Source organism: Talpa occidentalis, unplaced genomic scaffold, assembly GCF_014898055.3.
Source record: "Talpa occidentalis isolate TD23 unplaced genomic scaffold, MPIMG_talOcc4v2.1 talOcc4.3, whole genome shotgun sequence".
In the NCBI taxonomy this organism is placed as follows: Eukaryota; Metazoa; Chordata; class Mammalia; order Eulipotyphla; family Talpidae; genus Talpa; species Talpa occidentalis.
In genome coordinates this window covers 125,581,268-125,595,598 of record NW_023603184.1, presented here as the reverse complement: position 1 = coordinate 125,595,598, position 14,331 = coordinate 125,581,268, and the positions used below count along the sequence as shown (strand labels likewise).

The 14,331-nt window shown below is 37.0% G+C and overlaps 1 protein-coding gene across 1 annotated transcript in view; it reads left to right on the top strand.

The window, feature by feature from the left end:
- Positions 1-14,331, top strand: part of RAPH1 (Ras association (RalGDS/AF-6) and pleckstrin homology domains 1) — an 83,075-nt gene that overhangs the window by 31,945 nt on the left and 36,799 nt on the right.

Below are 14,331 nucleotides of genomic sequence, written 5' to 3'. Positions count from 1 at the left end.
TGGTGAAGATGAATTCTTGGATTTTGTTTATTTTTTTCATCAGGAAGATGACAAATTTGTTACAGAATATCAGCAAAAAAGAAGAAAATCAATGGGGGTGGGGCAATTAAAGCCAGCTTTCCTGTCAATTTGTGTTCACAATGGTTTCTGAGACAGGGTGACTTAATCTACTTATGAATAATCAATGCTAAAGTGAGATCTTAAAAAATGCCGTTTACAGAGAAATTTAAAATTTACACCTATTAACATTACTAGCCCCTCCATTGATTTATTATTTTTTTTAAAAGATTTATTTATACAATCACTGGGTACAGTCAGAAGCGCAGGAGAGTGAGAGATTTCACCAGAGTCAGAGCGGGGAACAGAACAGGCAGACTGACGAAATACACTGCTGAGGGGAGCAGCAGGCGGCAGGAGAGGTCTGCGCACCATGTGGGACCCTCACCCAGTGGTCGGGGATCGAACCAGTGCTGCAGAGGCTTTGGGCAGCTTCCCAACCCAGCGCTCAACTGCTGCACCACCGGAGCAGCCCCCCTCCATCGATTTAATAGATTAAATCCATCAATACCTTGGTACCTACCAATGTACCTAACTTTGTCCCCAAGTACTGTAGAACAAAAAAGAAACATGAATCCTGATGTTTTGGAGATAAACATGAATTTTATTACTTGTAAAGAAGGTTAGTTAGCACATTGTTTCAATCTAAAGAATAAACTTTCACTTACTTAAAAGGAAACAATCTAAGTGGTATATATTCTATAGAGAACTTGAAAACGGGTTTCCACTTTATGATACCTAGTGCTTATATTCAGTACCAGCTGCTTAGTTTGCATCATTTATGTCTTTAAGATTTACCTGTTGGAACATGAACAGTATTTTACTAGGGGTGTGCTTTCTTGGTTATATTGTATTTTGTATGCTGACAGTTATTTTCAGTCAGACTATTTTGAGATGGGTCAAGATGCATGAGTGGGAGGCTATGAACTAATCAGTTAGAGAGAGAGAGAGAGAGAGAGAGAGAGAGTGTGTGTGTGTGTACATGTGCACACATTTCCAAATATAAAGTAAACTCATTATAAAGTATCAACAAATGGAACATCAAATGAAATAAAAAATGAAAAATCCTCCTCTCCCAGCAAATACTTCAAATGAAATCAAGTGGCTTTCATGGGCTAAGATACCAGTATTCAAGTATGTAATGTTTAACATAAGACTTAAGTGGCAGGTTTGGTGCGTAAATCAAGAATAAAGCAGGAAAAGGAGTTAGTCTTATATATTCAGTCTGTTCTTTTACCTAGTAAGATGGATAGAAAAGTATTTAAAAGATCTTGGAATTCCTTTAATTTTCTGAATCTAGTCTGCTCTTATTCCAATCAGGAAAATAGAGGTGTTTATTTGATCCCAAATCCATGTATCAAATTGTCCCTATTTCTTCTTTTTTTTTTTTTTTTAAAGATTTATTTATTTATTTATACAAACACTGGGTACAGTCAGAAGCACGGGAGGGTGAGAGACTTCACCAGAGCCAGAGCGGGGAATAGAACAGACAGACTTGACGAAAAACACTGCTGAGGGGAGCAGCGGGCGGCAGGAGAGGTCTGCGCGCCATGTGGGACCCTCGCCAGCGGCCGGGGATCGCAGCCCAGCGCTCAACCACTGCACCACCAAGGGAGGCCCCAAATTGTCCTTATTTCAACACAAAAACAAAAATAATTTGTTATGTATTTATGGAACTTAAATAATAAAGGAACTCAATGAGACTTGTTATAAAAGCTCTGCTGCACATGCATGTACATATGTAACAATTTTTTGCTCCCAGAGATTAGCAACTTCTGCTCTTCTAGCTGATTCTTAGAGTACTTACCTCCATATTGTTAAATCTATACTTCCGTGGCTATTTTTCGTTTTCAGTTGTGTGTATTGTTTAGTGACTCCTCACACTGAAAGACTAGGATGTAGTGTTCTTGAGCAAAGCCCACACATCTCCCCTCTTGTTCCCTCATGCTCCTAATATATTTTGGTTAGTTTGCTCTTCAGTTTTAATATTACAAGTTTTATACAGAGTTTACTGCTGAATGTTATATGCTTTTATTATATTGCCTTTCTAGGACATGTTTTGAGTTTGTTGTTGGGGGTTTTTTTTTTTTGGTATGTTTATTACTGTTTTAACTCAAACACCACTACTCCAACCCCCCTCACTCCCCATTGGTTAAATCTCTTACTTGGTTCAGACAAAATTAGTGGTTAATTAATTTCCTCTCAATAGTCTGTTATTTTTGTAGTAATTTTCTCTTGGTGGATAAGCTTCTCCAGATAAGATTCTTCCAATCCCCTGCTTGGAGGGCATATGGCTGGCTGATAGGGCTTTAGCAGCCCATTTGGGAAAGTAGTGTTAGGATGTGTGGTGGTTCTCAGTGTTCCATCTAGGCCTTTTGGTAAGGGCTTCTGAGCCATCAGCATTGCTGACTTTTTGGGCTAGAGAGTCTCTGTTGTGGGGAGCTGTGCTTTACATTGTAGGGTATTGAGCAGCATCACTGGTCTCTCCTCACTGTGCCAGTAGCATATACCCCTTCTACTTGTGACAACTGGAAATGTCTCCAGACATTGCTACATATTTCCTATGGGATAAAGTTGTGCCTATCTGAAAATTTACTGCCTTAATTAGGAAGGGTTAATGGCCAGTCTGAGCACCCCCCCACACCATGGAAAATGACCATGGATTTTCCTTCTCCTGGTATTCATGTATTAGACACTTACTCGACTAAGAATCAGTGTAGAAAAATTCCAGCTAATACTGTTGATTGAAAGTTGACCTCTTATTGGTGAAATGCAGGTAGGCCAAGCAAATTATAGACACTTGTGAAGAGAGAGAGAGCTGCACTCCCTGGTGTGCAGTGTGTAACTCTTATAAGTGAGCATGAACTTCCTTGAGGGACTCTGGAACTACTCTTTGCTGTTGCAATGTACTGTTGGTTCCTGTGGAATTTGAAGTTTCCCTGGACAGGGTAATTTCTGTACTTATCCCCATAGTCTCTTCCTTACAATAACAGGTCTATAGAAGAGCCTTGGTGGCTTTCTAGACCCCTTCTGAAGATAGCATGTCTCAGGCTAGCACGCAGTGTGTGTGTTTTTATAGAGCTAAATGAACTGGTGCCAAATTATATGGTTTTTTGGGTCCCATGAGTTGGCTATTAGTCTGAACCCGAGCTACTGCTGCTAGGCCACTAAAGGAGGGAATCTAGGAACTAACTGCTTTTCTTAAATATGCCTTCAGCCAGTTCTCCTGCACTTAGTCTCATCTTTATATCTGCTGCTGTTTTTGCAGGTTTTGACTTCACACCACATAAATTGGGGTGCATTTGTACTGATGGACTATCTAGCATTCAGCTTGTCTCAGGCTTCTGAGTTGGTTATCACTCAGCTTTTTGCCTTCTACTTCCAAATTTTTGTCATATCTTGTGAGTTTGTTTTAAACAAACTCATTATCTTAGCATTAGAAGGATTTGGGAGTGGGGGAATAGAGCTGCCTCCTTGGCTAATCCTTCACAGTCTCCTTCTCATGTCCAGTCTCCTGATCTTGGTGTGCCCCAGCGTACAATTCTCAGACTACCTTTCTATCTGAACTCCTGGCACTCAGTGTGATCCCATTGGTATTAACAAGCCCCAAATTTTAAGTTTTAATACACTGCCCCCCCCATTTACCCATTTATCTTTTTGGAGATTTGCAACCATTTAAAACATTGACAAACGATAGCCTAGAAATCTGACTACAGAAAATACATGTAATTAAATGCTAGCACATTTTAATCCCTTTTTTTAAATTTTTTTATTTTTTTACATCATTTTTCATTTTAAACAATATTTGCTTCCCCCCACCCCTCAGGTGTAGTCTCCATAGAGTTTCCTTCACCAATGCATCCGTGCACCCTCACCTCAGTCCCCTGTGCTCCTCCCTCCCGCCCTCTGATCCCTCTCCCCCCTCCCCTGCAGTATGTCTCTGGTTTATAATTGTCTGTTTTTGCTTTGGTGGGTTTTGTACTGTTATTTTTTTTACACTGATTCAAAAGAAAACCTGTACACTTATGTGTATTGCAGCACTGTTTACAATAGGTAAAACCTGGAAACAACCCAAATGCCCAAAAATAGATGACTGGATCAAGAATATTATGGAATATTATGGAATATTATTCACCAATGGAATATTATTCACCAATCAAAAAAGATAAACTCATGCCATTTGCCGCAATGTGAATGGAGCTAGAAGGAATTATGCTCAGTGAAATAAGCCAGAAGGAAAAAGAAAAATATCGGGTGGTTTCACTTATAGTAGAAATATAGGGAAACCAAATAAGACATCATTGTAAAAGAAAAAAAAAAAAACATTTTAAACCCTCTAAAACAATGGTTCTCAGCTCTTTGTCATCCAGGTGTCGTTCAGCAGTGTCTGGAGACATTGTCAGTGATGGAAGGGTGCTACTGACATCTGGTGGGTTGAAAGGCCAAGGATGCTGATAAATATCCTATAACACACATGACCACCCCCACAGCAATAGATTTTCTGACCCCAAATAGTGCCAAAGTTGAATAACTGTTCTAAACCTCAGATGGTATCTATCAGTTATTGTCAGTGAGGTGGCAGTTATACTATGTTGTGTTAAGCATTCTCTTGACAGTTTCGGATAAAGAAAGTACCTGCATTAAATCATCTTAGAGTCACAATAATAGGTGGAGATAGATGTCTTCAATCAGAGTCTTTCGCGTGAACTTCAGGCTCTATATCTTATCTCCAGTGTATCTACTTGGGTCTCTAATAGGTGGCATAAATGTACGTGGTTTAAAATTGAAGCTTTGATCTTTTCTCCCATGCTTCTCCCATGCTTCTCCCACAGTCTTTTCTATTTCAGTTAATGGCTATTCTTGCCTTCTAATCTGTCAAACAAAATCCTTGGAATCTCTATTTACTTCTCATTCTTTCCATCCACTTCTAGTCCAGCTACACTTTCTGTTAACTATACCTTCAGAATATATCCCCAACGTCATCCCTTCTCAGCACCTTTCCCTGTACCAAGCCAACATCATGATCTGTTAATAAATTTTTGATGACCTCCTGATTGGTCTTCCTGTGTTCACCTTCCCCTTTAGAGTCTGTCATCGAAGGTGGCCAGAGTGGTCCTGTTAAAAGATAAATCAGGTTTGCCCCTCTTCTCACACCTAAATGCTTTTTATCTTACTCAGTCTACAGTTGACCCTTGGACCATATAGGTTCAAACTGCACATGTCCACTAGTAAGTGGAGCTTAAAAGTATATATTGGAAAACTTTTTGGAGATTTGCAACCATTTAAAACATTGACAAACAATAGCCTAGAAATCTGACTACATAAAACACATGTAAATAATTTTTAATATTTTAGTATTTACTACCATAAAAATACACATAAATCTGTTACAGGATTTATCAAGATTTACATACTTACAGACTGTATATGGAGCCATTTGCAGATGAGAGAAATAGAGAAATATAAGCAAATATAAAGATTCAGGATTAAATTATAACTGCATAAAATTAACTGTATGATTGTAATAAATTCAGTCATTTTCTGTTGTTATTGTAGTTAGCTCAAGTTGCAAGTATGAGCTCAAGTGCTGTGTGACCATCCTATCAGTGAGCAGTTTGTCATCTCCTTTGATCCAAATGTCAGTTTTAAAACCAAAAGCCTTACACGGCCCATAGGACCTTACCTTTTCCGCTTTCCCATTGCCTCAGCATCCCATTCCCAAGTCCCTCCATCCTCCCTCCCTTAATGTCTTCCATGCAGCCTCCAGTAGTTCTTTTCAGCTGTCAGACCTACCACTTCCAGAGCCTTTTTACTATTCCCTTGGCTGGATTTCCCCTTCCTCGGTAGAGACCCCCCCAGCTCTCCTTTTTTTCCTGCTTTATATTTCTCCATTTTGTGACCATTTAGCATGCTATATATTTTACTTGTCTGTTTCCTCCCACTTTAATATAAAAAGCTCCATGAGAAGAGGAATTTTTTTTAAAACATGTCTTTGATTCTTGATGTATACTTAGCTCCTAGAACATTATTTGGCTCCTAAGGAACATTCAGATATTTGAATGAATAAATACATAAGCTTGTATTCAATCCATCTTTATCTAAACCTCTGCACTCTAAGATTATCAGCAGCTGTTTGCTTTCAAGATGGTGGGTGGAGGACCACAAGTGAAATAATAGATATAAAAACTCTGATAAACTTTTTTTAACAACTAGGTTTTTTAGGGCAAGTAATTATTCCTAACTCTAAAAGAAACCCAGGACAGAGTAGTTGCTTTCTGCTGCAGTTTGGTGACAGATACCAGTTAGAAAAATCTATTTGCTACTGGTACTATCTCATTTTGGGACCATGGATATCAAAGTGCCCATCTAAATATATTACCATGACTCATCTTTCTGCCTTCTTGTTCACTGAAAGCCAACAGAGATAGGCATAGTACTCTTTCCCATCAGGAAGTTTGTCTTTCCCCTGCCTTTCTCTTTCCTGACTTAGGTTAAAATACTGTGTTTCCAGGCATTCATGCTGTTAACTGATTAAAGTCTCCTACTGTCTCTTTACTGGGGTTTTATTCCATGAAAGACAAGATTAAATAGGTCAAAAAACATGAGAAATCTGTACTTAAATTCTCTAACTACAGTATCTGCTTCCTAATTAATTTTTTAAAAAAAATAGTTCCCGTGTGTTAGAAATGTTTCAGCATATTTTCCATGGATAAGCATAAAAATGACTTAAAATAATTTTAATCAATATTTTAATGAATGTCTTTTGACATTCTCTACTTTGAACTTTATTTGCTTAATTTTGTTGACTTAGAATTCATTGTAGCTGAAATAAATCTCAGAAGGGCTCTTTATTTCTTAACCATTATGAAATAAATGTTGCAGCTGATTTACTGGCATCACTAATTTTATTCAGTTTACAAAATTAAGTGGTAATTACATGTTATAAAATTTATGTAAAATAGAATTTATAAAAAGTTGATGTTGAACATATATCTTTATGTTTATTTACTGGTACATTTTACACTAATGATTCTTCTAAATTTGGAATGTTAAAAATGAAAATTATTTTAAGAATGAAAATGTTTAAAAGTTATTACTGTAGTTTATGTCAGAAGGTTTAAAAGATTTTGCTGAATCTTAAGAATATTTGATGATTATATTACAACATGATGAGAAAAATTCCTCAGTGTCAGAACTACTAGAACTTTTTAATGTTATAATTGTTTTCTTCATATGTGGAAGGTTTTTCTTTTTAAATGAACTCTAATGAATACACCCACTTTTATAACTTGTGACTATAACTTTTATAACTTGTGATATACAAGATAGCTTTATTGCAAATCTTGTACTTCACTTTCCAAAACCATTTCAAGGATTAGAATTAGTATATGCAGAAATTTTTAGGTATTGGGATGAAGACAGCAGTTTATGTTCATATTACCATCATGGTGGCATTGAACTCCCAATTAATCTTAGCAAACAATCTTTTACTCTGAAGTATTAATTGGATAGGAGCATAGGACTTTTGGAAACTTAAGGAGCTTTCCTACATATTTAAAAGATTGGGATTATTAATTTCTTAATTATTAAGGTAGCTACAGTTCTCTTAAAACTAATGACTGAGTTGCTACACCTCACTGAAATTAATTGACATGTGCCTATTTGGTGTTAATTCCATATTTCACTAGCCTAGGAATGATAATAGCAGAAGGATGAAAGAGGAGCGAAGATTTAGTATGTTGAGAAGCTTTAAACACTTCTCAAATAAACTAACCCAGTCAACAGTGGCATATATGTTCTGGTTCTTGTGTGTATTTCTTAGAAATCAACAATTTTTCTCCTGAATAATTAAGGCATCTTTATTTGGTTTAAGTTCTGGTTTTTGTTGTTTTTTTTTTTTCACATTGTGGAGTGCTGTTTTATTTTGAACAAGAATATATTCATCTGTTTCAAAAATTAATACAGACTAGAAAATATAAAAGATAGGTTTAAAACATTTGCTGGCTATAGGTCAGCAAAAGGGAAGGAATAAAGAAGAGGAGAGAAATGAAAAAATAGTAACACCTGTTATATTGAGTATTCTGTGTTAAGTATTTTTATGTCTTAGCATTGAATTGGTATAACACCTTCTGGAATAGGTGCCAGTTGAGGGAACTGAGACAGAATGACTAAATATTTTTCCCAGGAATTTGAACCCTGACACACTGATTGTAGTGTTTGTTCATCCTCCAATTCCATGGTGCCTCATCAGAGAATCTAGACTAGAGTAGGCAGGCCAGTGGTCTTAGATCCAGATGTACATGATAGAACTACAGATAGAACTACATGAGAAAAAAAGGCAGGGATTTATGCAGTAACATCCCCATCTTGTGGTGTTTTTGTGTATTTCTTTGTGAACTCAAAACAAACTCTAAACCAGCTCTAGGCTAAATGAATTGAGGCTTAAATAACATTCAGATGAGGGCTGGTGGTTTTTCCCACAAATAATAATTATTATAATGTTATTACTCATTTGATTCATGTAGCAAACATTGGAGATAAATGCTTATTACCCCATTTTACACATAGAGGAACAGGTTAAATAATAAACCTAGAGTCACATTGCCAGTACATGAGGCTAGATGGGGCTAGACCCCAGGCACTGTGGCCCTACAGTCTGTATTCTTAACCATGGTCTGCATATTTTTAATATTTGTGATAAGTGAATCTACATTCTGTAAGTCTGTTTTGTTGATGAAACACTAGTGTACATTCACAAACTTCCACTTCTTTTTTTTTCCAGCTGTAGTCTAAGGCGTTAGCTACCAACTGAAAGTGTTTTATTTTGTCCCCACAACTTTGGTATAAGGCCATCCTTGATTGCGGTTGCCACCTGTGTTCAGATTAGTGCTTTTCTCTATGCCCCTGTCCCCAGCAGTCCCCCCCTCCCAAGTGTTCTGGCTTGTAAACAGTACTTCATTTACCATGTTACAGATTCAATTTAAGAAAGTAGTGATCCATAACTTTCTTTGCAGGGATTTGTAGAAAGTTTTTGAGAGACTGATGGAGAATTTGATAGCTTTACAACAAAAGTTTTTTGGAACTGAGAATGTTTATAGAGCAGAATGTATGTGGAGACTTAGCCCTCAAATTCATTTTTCTTACGTGTTTTGAGCACATCTTTTAGCTTTATGACAGTAATACTAGAGAGTGGGTAAAAAATAGATTTGGGAGGAACATAATTTTTGTAGGCATACAAGTTTAAGTATTTTATGGAACTGGAACCTAATTAATATGAAATAAACTTTATATCATCCATAATCCTTTTTCATCTTTGTTAACCCTTTGCACTCCGCTGTCCCCTCTCAGGGGACATGGGAATTCTAGCATATCACTCGGATGTCCCCTCTCAGGGGACATTGCAATTTATTAGTGATTACGGGGAATTGAGTTATTTCAACGCAACTTTTTGAGACATGCATGTTTCCCTGAAGTTTTATCTTGAAATGGCACAAGAAATTAAATCAAAATATCATAAAATTACTAAGATATATACAAGAAATGTCAGCGGGTTTTGTGTCGGACGAGAATGTGAGATGCTTGCTCACGACGGTCCGAGCACTTCGCGACGCCACTTGAAAAGAGCGATAAGGGGAGTTTGTAGAAGAAAGGTCGGTTTTCGAACATAGCGCGCACTGTATAGTGAGATATATAATTACAAATAAACAAGTCTACATCTGGAGGAAAAGATTTTCAAAGCTGAGCTCATTTTGGTTTGAAGCTTCGAGCAGTGCACATAGATCTAACGAGGAGAAAATAGGAAAAGTGATTCTTTTCTTAGTGAATAAATTGTTTGGTGAAAGCTATTTTGGTAAATATCATCTTGTTAGTTAGTAATAACAATTAGAAATTTTCAACCCATGCATTTATTCATATTTTTTATTAGAACAATGGCAAAGCGTCCAACCACGAATGAGTCTCATGACACAAGTAGTAGTGAAGATGAGCTCCAGATAGACCTCTATACAGACATGTCAAACATGCACTAATCAGCCTGCAATGCATATTGGGGAGTGTTACAAAACTTACCATACTGTACAAAATTATAAAATAAAATATTGGTTTTTTTGCAAATATACATTCCTTGATGTCACCCAATTCATATAAGTCCAATATCATTATAATACGTTACTTGGTTCCAAAATTATACTAAATAATACAAGGGTCTGTAAATGCACGTTTCCGCCGCAAAGTAGCATCGAGTACCTGGTAGCCAATGTCCAGAATGGTTCGGAGTGCAAAGGGTTAATAATAGCAGCATTTCATCTTTGTTTACATATGGACTATTTGCTAGTCTTTTATCATTTGCATCCACATATTCATGTATTAAATTTTATTTTTTTAAAAGAGTTATTTATGCATGTAAGAGCTGGGGTGTAGGCCAAAGGTGTGGGGGGTGAGAGGAGTCACCAGAGACAGAGTGGGGAGCAGAACAGGTAGAATGACAGAAATACATTGTTGAGGGGAGCAGCGGGCGAGACGAGAGGTCTGCTGTGCCATGTGGGCTTTCTCTCTGGCTGGAGATCGAACTCCTGCTGCAGTGGCTGCAGATAGCTTCATAGTGCTGACACTTAACTCCCTGTGACACCAGGGAGACCCCGTGTATTGAATTTTAGTAATTGTAATGTCCATCATTTTTTAACGTGATAAATACTCATCTCTTGTTGAAAACATTACATTTATTTGCTTCACTTTAACCAATAAGCATTTGGAAATACTCTAGGAGCTTGTGTATTTGGGTTGGTTGTACTTATCATGACCCTTTAGCCCATAATACTCAGTCTTTATTTCCTAAGAATGTGGATATTGGCGATGTATATTTGATAGGCTTTCATTGATGCAGTAATTGACATTGTGCTATATATTTAATGAGAAAATGTAGAGGGAGAAGCAAAAAAGTCTTGATTTAGCTAAGCATCTGGCATGAAGTCCAAGAAGAAATAATCATTTATTCGTATAGTCCATAAATGTTTGAATACCTAGATACTAAGCTGGACTGTCAGAAATAAAACTGTGAACATAGTACACAGTGTCCTTACAAAGTTATGATTTAGTTTATGAGGGAGAGGGTATAAATACAGACAACCAAACAAGCATTTTCAGTACAGTGAGCTGAACACTAGAATAGGGTAAACAGAAAACCTTCTTGGTTAAAATATCATTGATGACTAAGAATGAATTACAGAATGCATTATGACTGAAATGATGGAGGCTTTGGAGAAGATGTTGGTAGATCATAGGGAATTAAGGGATGTGTGAGTGGCCAGGAACTGGAGGAGGCACTCTCGAGAGTGAATACAGGAAAGTTGACAGAGAAATAATAGTTTAATAAAGAGGAGGCTACCCAGAAGAATTACACATTTTTCTATCTTATACCCTACTCCCAATTAACTAGACTGGTTGCATTCCAGAAACAATATTAGATCAGGGATGAGTGGGATCTAGGACAAGCTTAGCTTGAAAGAGAAAAAGAAAAGTATTAGTGACAGAACTGAAGAGGATGAGAGTATGGGTGTAGTTAATAGTGTACCTTTCAGTGATGATGATCCTCCTGATAAATAGATGAGGTTTTCCAGTAATGGTGGGAAGTGAGGTTATGTGAAGAGGTGGAAGATTGAAGATAGAAACTTGAAGAACAATGAAAATACTTAAAACAAGTTTAAAGGGAAGGATTTAGGGAGTATGGAGGAAAGATTGAATATTGCCAAACTGCAGTGAGGGCCCAGTTGAGGTTTAACAGTAGGAAGTGGTAATAGATACAGTATTTCTGCATATTTCTCCCATAGAACTCTATTGTTTAAAAGTAGAGTGAGGTTATTCTTGCATTATCAAAGATTAGGATCATCTAATTCTTGCCTTTTTCATTTTTGCATAATACACTGAAAGGTGCATGCAACTTTTCATTACTATTTTATTTCAGTGATTCATTTCAGTAATCTTTTTCGCTTCCTGCATGATAATGAGAATTGCCCTTTTCCACCTCCTTTACCTATCATTTTCTTCCTTCCTGCATTTTCACAGCATGCTATTTCACTGAGATGTCCCAGCAAGCAGGCCAAGCGTCATATTAACTTCACAGAAGAACAGGCTGAGCTGACACCTGTAAGTTCTGTAAACATGTTCATGGGACTACTTAAATATCAGTGAAGAGGAGTGCATTCTTTAGGACTCCTGATAATGAAACATAATTTACCTGTTTTTCAAATAAAAACTAAGCCAACCTTAAAAATAAACAAAAGCAAATGAGCAGTTTTTAATATGGTATCACTGAATAGTAATACTCCTGGTAAGACTATATAGTTGCTAGCATATCTGATACAGAAAAACTTTTTATTGGAAACTGAAACTACATGTTTTCTTTTTTCTGAAACTAGGGCTTTTGTAAACTTCTGAAGATATTAGCAAATTTAGCTGTTCTTCAAAATGGGGATATCAGGTAAAATGCGCCAGTGTACTTACTGATGCTTAGTTGAAAACCTATTTCTTTCTTCAAAAATGTATTCTTTGGTCAGCGATTGTCAAATGTAGATGCTTCAGAGCTACACTGTTCCATAAGGTAGCCACTAACCACATGTGGCCAATAAGCACTTACGGTGGATACAAGCTGAGATTCTGTAATGATAAAATACACATTGGATTTTGAAGACTTGTATAGAAAAAAGAATGTAAAATATCTAAATTTTTTTTGTTGTTGATTTCTTGTTGAAATTACAGTGTTTGGAGTTTTTTCCCATTAAAAGATGCTGGTTTCTTTTGCCAGTTTTTTTTTTAATGTGCTTTCTAGGAAACTTTAAATTCTGCTTGTGATTTGTATTTCCTTTGGGCAGTGCTGCTTCAGAGTCATCTATGAAGTTGGGGAAAAAAGTCCCAAATCCCTGATTCCCACCCAACTAAATACAGTTCCATCCCTCCCTTCTGCCTTCCCTTTCAAAATATTGGAAATATTGGCAATAACCCAGTGAATTGGTTCACACCCCACTAATAACCTACATAAAGAAAACTTTTTCCAGCTTTACCTCCAGCCCCTCCTCATGCCTCTTAAGCATCAACCCATAATACTTGCATTGTCTTTCTACTAAAATCCAAAATTCCTAATTGTAAGTAGGTGTAGGATTTGACCAGTTTATTAACAGGCATACAGTAGGCAAATCCCACACTCACTTATAGTTAAGAATTTTGGATTTAAGAGAGAGAATGGGATGAGAATTCACTTTTTTATCATTAGTACAGGAAAAGGAGTGGAAATGCCAGTGGGCCTCAGAATTAGGCACATTATGATAAATAATAGCAGACAAATATATATACATATAAAATACCAGAATAAAGCTGGTAATAGAAAAGGGGAAATAACCTTAACTGAATTAGGGGTACTGTGCTGAGATAATTACAGAGAAAAGAAAATGGGGAGGTACAAAATTCTTGCCAATGAGATGAGTCTTATTTGTAATTGTAGTGACAGAATCATTCCCAATCACTGCCTTGCATGTGACGGTGCACACTGACACTGCACTTGTGAAAGTGACAGTCCTTACTTCAAGCTTGGTTTCTGTTGGTAAAATGATTATCCAACATAATGGATAGCTGTTAGAAAATTCTGAACAAAAAAATGTATAAGATTCCCTCATTTTATTTTACATGGTAAAATATTTCTGGGAAAAGTCATTGGATATTAGGATTCTGCAAAAATAACTTTGTATTGTGTAAAATGGAGTTAGGTTCTAAGCTCAGATTGATATAAACTGTATTCCCCATCTATATGATAAGGACATTAAAAAATCACATGTGGTCCATGTTCAATGCTAGCATTTCCAACTTCTCTCACAATACATACCACTAAACACTTGCCTCTCTTCATTGTGAGAGCCCAAACTATCCCCAACATTTTCTGAAATGCCTCCTTCAAGGCAACACCTCCCCCTTGACTCTTTTTGCTCTCTTTCTCTAACCTTTCTCCTCCCCACCCCTACTGTTTCTTACTCATCCTCCAGGATCCTAAGCCCATAATTTTAGGTTAGGTGCTTCTCCCCCTACTTCCTCCACACCAGTTGTACACTATTTTGAGGTTGTCCGTTATCTCCCAATTAACTTCATATTCTGAGCGCAAAGGACACCTATCCTGGCCGTCCTTGCACCCCCAGTGCCTAGCATGGTTCCAGACTCAAAAGTTGAAACCTAGCCAATAGCTGAATAAATGAAAGGAAGGGGAAAAATGAGAGAGGAAAAAAATGGGCTAGT